The 6,398-nt window shown below is 38.1% G+C and overlaps 1 long non-coding RNA gene across 1 annotated transcript; it reads left to right on the top strand.

The window, feature by feature from the left end:
* The first annotated feature begins 318 nt into the window (after positions 1–318).
* LOC143412876 (uncharacterized) lies at positions 319–971 on the top strand. Its single transcript, XR_013093391.1, has 2 exons — positions 319–442; positions 588–971. It is a non-coding gene; the product is annotated as an uncharacterized LOC143412876 (long non-coding RNA).
* Positions 972–6,398: the final 5,427 nt, after the last annotated feature.

Here is a 6,398-nt window from a genome sequence, read left to right as displayed (position 1 = left end):
CTACATTCAAGTAACTGTGACACACAGTAATAGGAGCTTAACATAGCTCAATGCAATATTTTTTAAAAATCGTGAATCAAGCTAAGGAACAGGAAAGAAAGCTGAAGACTGCTAAATATTTCACATGTCAGACTTTGGACATAATAGTTGTGATTTCATGCAAAACTTTGTGATATCCCTTTGTTCCATCTGCTGTCATTGGTAATGCGAACAGCAGAGGGCAGCTTGAATACATAAATACAAACTAGAAGGGCGCATCTCCCAGTTATCAAAGGCATGCTCTCTTTTACATCGCTGGTTTCCCAGCACACAGATCAGCTCCTGTCTGACAGCTGGCTGGTCCGCAGAGAGCCAGGGACTCTGATCAGCATCAGCCCTATCACAATACCACACTGGGGACACAGTGGAGGAAGTGGAGAATAAAAGAATTGAGAAATGTCAGGTAATTGACCAACACCGTCCAAGTAGCAGGTAATATTTTGAAAGCCCCGTGTCAATTTGGAAGGCATATCAAATCTCGAGCTCTCTCTGTTGTGTTCGCGCTCTCTCTCTCTTCCTCTCACTCTCCACCTCACTCTTTCCTGCAGGTTGCAGAGAGTTACAGCACCTGCTGCTGAAGAACAAACCTCAAAGACAACACTCTATGCTGCTTTTTTTGTTAAACCTGTGTTCAGCCATTGTCTACTCCCCTCCTCCCCCTTCCTGAGCTTCAGCTCTCCTCCTCCTCCCTCTCTCTCAGTCCCTCTCTTTCTCTCAAACACACACACCACCTCTCTCTAACCCTCTCTCCCTCTCTCACTGTGGCTCAAGATGAATCTGCCAGCATGTGCCCATGCTCTTCATCACTGTCAGGTGCCCCATGGTGGTCCTCCTCCTCTTTCTCAAACTGGGCACCAACCGCTGGCTAGAATTATTCCTCACCTCCAAAACTCTCCCCACTGTTTCTAAATAAATGTGGCTGTAGTAACCGAGGAGTGTTGCTCATCCATCTTTACCATGTTGTGTGTGGAGTGTACAGTGTTTACTGAACTAGACAGAGACCCTAATAAGCCACACAGTAAGTGTAAAGACCTAAAGTAAAGAACGCAGCACAAAGTATCAGATTTTTGGCATTGGCTTAGAGTACTCATTTGTTCCACATGACAATTTCAAGAAATTAGATTTATTTATTAGTGCCAGCAGCCGAATTTGCATTGCGATCCTTTAAAAAAAATGATACAGAGACATCCACAGTGGCTATCAGGTTCGTAGCAGCTCATTAGCAGATATTTGACCAGTTATATTAGACTCATCGAAAGGGTTTATTGATAGATAAGAGACTGTTTTTGTTACATTTGACACGAGAATAACTGCTAATGTTAAATTTGTAATTAAGGCACAAAACATAGCTGCACCTGCATCTGTTGTCAGAATTTGTAAGTGTCAGAATGCCCGATAAAGATGCAACACTGTGCCCCAGCTTAATGTTTAAGTAGAAGACACCTACACATGATGTATCATGGTGCATGCAGCTGTTGAACAAGGTGTGCAGCGATTCCTTTCTTCTGTGCCGATGATCAGCAGACAATTAAAGCAGAAGCATTAATTTGTTTTTCTTTGAGGTAATTAAGCTCTTCCACTTGAGTGGTATTGTCTTTATTGTCTCCAGCTTCATGCAAATGTGCTTTCCTTTCAATCTTTTGTTGCATTTACTGTAACGTCTTTCATGCAGCCAACATTAAATAATGAGGGAATGCAGACAACACAAACGATTTTGTATTTTGCCTAAAAAATAAAAAGAACAGGGGTTCCGAGTCGCTTAAATGAGCAAAGCACCTGGAATGCAACTTAACTTGCAGTTAAGTCAAATGACCTGCAGTACCAGACCTTTAGTTGATCTCTGGTGGAGCACATTAGCTGGGATTCTTTCCTTTTCAGAGTGAATCTCATTCCTCAACACAAATGCACATACTAAGTTCCTAAAGTTCAATTTTAAATGGCTTCGTAATTAACAAGTAAGCCAAGCTTTAAAATGTCACATTTATTGTATTTCCATATCTCTGAAATTCAGTCCTGAAACAGAATGATGTGTGTTTTATAGTGGTTATGATAAGAGGCTTACACAGTCAAAATCTCAATATAGATCATTTTGACAAACGTCTTTGGTGGCCACTCGTTAAATTGGTTTCACCCGCATATTTGGGCCTTATTTAAAAGATATCTTTGAATAATGGTAAGCAGTTTAGCTCCTCTGAAAAGAGGAGGGTGAAGCAAATGAACTCCATTTCACTCTGTTTTGTTTAATCTATAATGTTGTAGGTTTTCTGCAGTCTTTTCTCACTGAGTTTATAGCTTCCATATTCTAGTACAGATTAATACGGCTTAGGCATACCTATCTCGAATTTAAGGCAGTCAAATACTCCTTGTTGCATATCAAGGACGCAAGAACATATTATCTGATCACTCCTTGCATTCATTATATTAATGAATCAAACATGAATAAGTGTTGCTCTTCAAAAAAAAAAAAAAAGCGCATTACCATAAACATTAATATTAATGCCATTATGTGGTGATGCTGAGCTAAAATATCTAATGACATGTTTCAATATGCCAGTGTTTGCAAAAATAGAAAGAAATTCAAATAAATGTAATTGCTTCTTCAGTATTTATGACAATGATGTCTTTTTGTGAACGCAAACATGTTTTACTCGTCTTTAAAAAGATGCTACAATGTGTTGTTTGTCAGGCAGGTAAGATCTACAATATATTCTCCACCTTCAGTGTTTTTGCTTCTCACAGGCATAGCTGTTTAGAATAACAATGTACATCTGCTAGAACTTAACAGATTTTAAAATGCTGCATTTTGGTTGTACACGGGAGCAAAAAAAAAAAAAGGACCAAACAAAAAAAAAACTCCATTAAATATTCTGTGAAAATATATCATGACATTTCTAGAGGGCGAATAAAAAAGTATATCATATATTTCAGCAACATGGAGCCACACGTTGATATCGACACACAGTGACTGCGTTATATATCTTTAGCTTTTCCTCTGGAGAGAACAAGAAAGACTCTGTGCAGTTAATCATAAAGAAAACAACAAACTGTGGCATACATCTGAAGAATGTGTCCCAAATATTTTGAAAAGCTGTTGCATGGTCACTTTTTTGGTACCAACAGGCTGGTTGTATTTTACTCCTGCTGCAACGTTGGCTGTCAACAGAGCTCCCATCAAAAGCAGCAGTACCATCCAGCGCCTAGAGCGTCTGGCTCTGTCCTCTTTTTCAGCCAGACCGGTCTCTGGCAGCTGCACGCATGCACACTGGCCGAGGTCAAAGCTGTCACTTCAGAGGGCACTGTCAAATCTCAGCCAACGCTGGATGATGTGGGAGTGCTCCCTACAATCACCCAGATGTTTCCAATCAGCTGGACTTCTCCAATACTCCTCCACCACTTTCTGTACTGAGTGTGGAGTGTCACCCTCTACCACTGGAAACATTTTATGAAAGTGTGTGAATGAGAAAATCAGATTAATTGAAAGCTCTGGTGACATTTCAAATAATAATTTAAATTTTCCCCCCAACTCATCACCTGATCTCTTGGCACATTCCACTCCTTTAAAAGAATCAAAAGCCACAGTTAATACAAAGAGTTTTATGAGCAAGTTTTCACTGTAATGTTTCAGTGTAAGATTTTTAACCAATAACAGTGATGGGAATGTAATAACTCACTGACAGGTGCCTTATATTGCTTTAACTCTTCTTAACCCTATTATTTAACTGAACTATATTTTTTTTCTGTCTATTTTAATAAATGGTAAGACAAAATATGTTACATCCTTCAAGGCTATTTTCAGAAGGGCTGATAATTAATTGGCTTAATGAATATAACTGTTGTGCTGCAGTATGTATGGCTGCACAGTAAAAAAAAAAGCCACATGTTTTTACAGCTTGTAGTATCTAAAACATAAAATATGATAACAGAAAATCTGTTAGTTTACAACTTCGCAGTTAAGTAGGAAAACTGACATATTCTGCTTTGTCACCTTGTCTCCATGTCAGACAAAAATAGCACATGTACTTATAAATTATAATAGCAGGATAAAAGGAACCAGGACAGATGTAGAGGACTTTGGTGTTAACCAGTTTTCACAATAAACTGGAAGAGACAAATTGTAGCTATATAGGCAAATGAGTGTTGGATTGTAAAGTGTTTAGAGAACTGTAAGGTCCTTTGTGTCCAAAAGTAATAAAAAATAATGAGCACTGAGAAGAAAAGACACAAAGTAAATCTTTGATTAGGCACAAATTGGGAAACTTTTAGGATTAAAAAGAAGAAGAAGAATTTTTGTAATTAAAAGCCCATTTTTTTATGTCAAAAATTGACTGGTCTTAATTTTAGTTGCACTGTATTGCATTACCTTTAAAGGCATTGCATTTAGTCTAACTCATGCCAAACCAAAGTTACATAAAAAAAACGTATTTTAATATAAACCCCAGACCATTATTTGGCATAGGTAAAGTTTAAAATGTAAAGTAAGTCAGTAGCTCAGATATATAGTGCGCTCTGTCCAGTGTGCTTCAGAGTGGACCAAGTGAGGGGATTTAGGATGTGAGAAGCAGGTTTCCCCCTACGGGCTTTAACAGGGTATTCTAGTTATTCAAAAAAAAACAAACAAACCCCAAAACAAAACAAAAAACACACAAGCTTGCCTATTACAGTTTGTCAGTGTCTCTGAAACTCAAAATGAATCTACAAGTCTTTTATTTATTTCAACTGTAGGAATTACACCCCCTGCAAAAGCAAATGTGTTAAACGTGCCGAATGGCATTATTTAATTCTAGATGTTTGTACCTCGAGGAGCAAAAATGAATGATCCTTGACTTCGCAACAGCACAACAGCGAGACAAGGCGTGCCTCAACCATCCAATGCAAATTACCGCAATTTAGAGTGTTATATTCAGCGGGAGACCATTGCTAAATGGTCAGACAAGCTAGTCACAGATATTAAAATAAATTATGTCTAATTTGAATTTTAGTCACGCTACATTAACTAATAGAAAGTTATTAACATTTCAAAAGACAGAAAAAAAGCTTTTGCCTGCAAAATTAACAGTGGCTGGGCTGACCTGTAAGCCATGCTGTCTGATCACTGTAATGACAGTGTAATGGCATATTTACATTAAAATCTGGTCTGCTAATATGGGATTCAAAATGGGAGGCTCAGTCAAGGATTATTTAGTCTGCCCTGTTGGCCTCTCGCTGAATGTTTCTTCCTTAACTTCAATACAAAGCAAAAAGTTCTCATTTCATGACTATTTATGTGGCTGGTCTCTGTGCTTTGCCTTCCCTCTCACCGCCCTAATGTTCTCTTTATTTCCAACCTTTTATCTTTCATCTCCTCTCTCTTTCCTCTCCTTGGTCTTTAAAGGCAATAATTATTTCACTTCAGAAATGTCAAAATACTATACTTCAGTTGTATCTTAAGGAGCCTTGTTGGGATGAATGGAATTCTTCACCGACACAGATGAGTAGCCCTCTCCCACCATCCCTGAACCGTCTGATATTGCAGTCTTTGAAACAAGAGAATTTCTTTGCATTTTAAATATTCCCAATTCATTTCCCTCTACTTTGATATTCTCCAAGAAACCGCTGCGCTATTTCAAGATAGAGGATGTGAGCAAAGCAGTGATAGGATCACAGTGGCGGAGAGGCTTTAGGTTTAAGGTTTAATTGGTGTGAAAGCAGTGATGGAACGAATTTCTTGTAATGTTGACTATATTTTAGCTTTGAATTAGCCCGGCTCTGCACGAGTGCAAGGCTGAATATGAACGGAAACAACTTGGGCTGCAATTAATGATTAACCTGCAGATTTCTTTTGTTAATTGATCAAATCTTTAGATGAAAAAGAGTCAGAAAAAGCTGTGAAAAATACTGAAGACAGGTTCGAACAACACACCATGACCTTTTCAGATGTTTAACGCTCATGATTTAACAATAAGAAAGAGACTGAAAATGACATTTATGGAGGAGTTCCAGGGCAAAAACTGCTGCTCACCAATAAGAACACAAAGCTCATTTTTTTTACATTTTATGCTAAAAATTGTAACTCTATTGCCATCTACGTATACAGAAATTCATATTAGACAGACACACTGCTTACAATCAGAAATTATGAAGTTTTTCCATGAATAGTCCCACAAATAGTTGCTGCAGGATATTTAAGAGCAAAACCATGCACTTGGCAATCCTGCTTTTATATGGGAATAGAACCAGAATAAAACCAGATGCCAACCAGCTGACATGAGTCTCTTATTGCAAAGAGACAGATGGGTTGAGCTCATCAGTGCAGACTGACTCAGACTGATTGCAATGTGTTGCCAATCTGTTTTTGTTTATTAGTATGATGACAGTTATTT

The sequence above is a fragment of the Maylandia zebra genome, linkage group LG16, assembly GCF_041146795.1.
Source record: "Maylandia zebra isolate NMK-2024a linkage group LG16, Mzebra_GT3a, whole genome shotgun sequence".
NCBI lineage: Eukaryota > Metazoa > Chordata > Actinopteri > Cichliformes > Cichlidae > Maylandia > Maylandia zebra.
The sequence above is the reverse complement of the archived record's forward strand: the minus strand, read 5'-3'. Positions and strand labels throughout refer to the sequence as shown.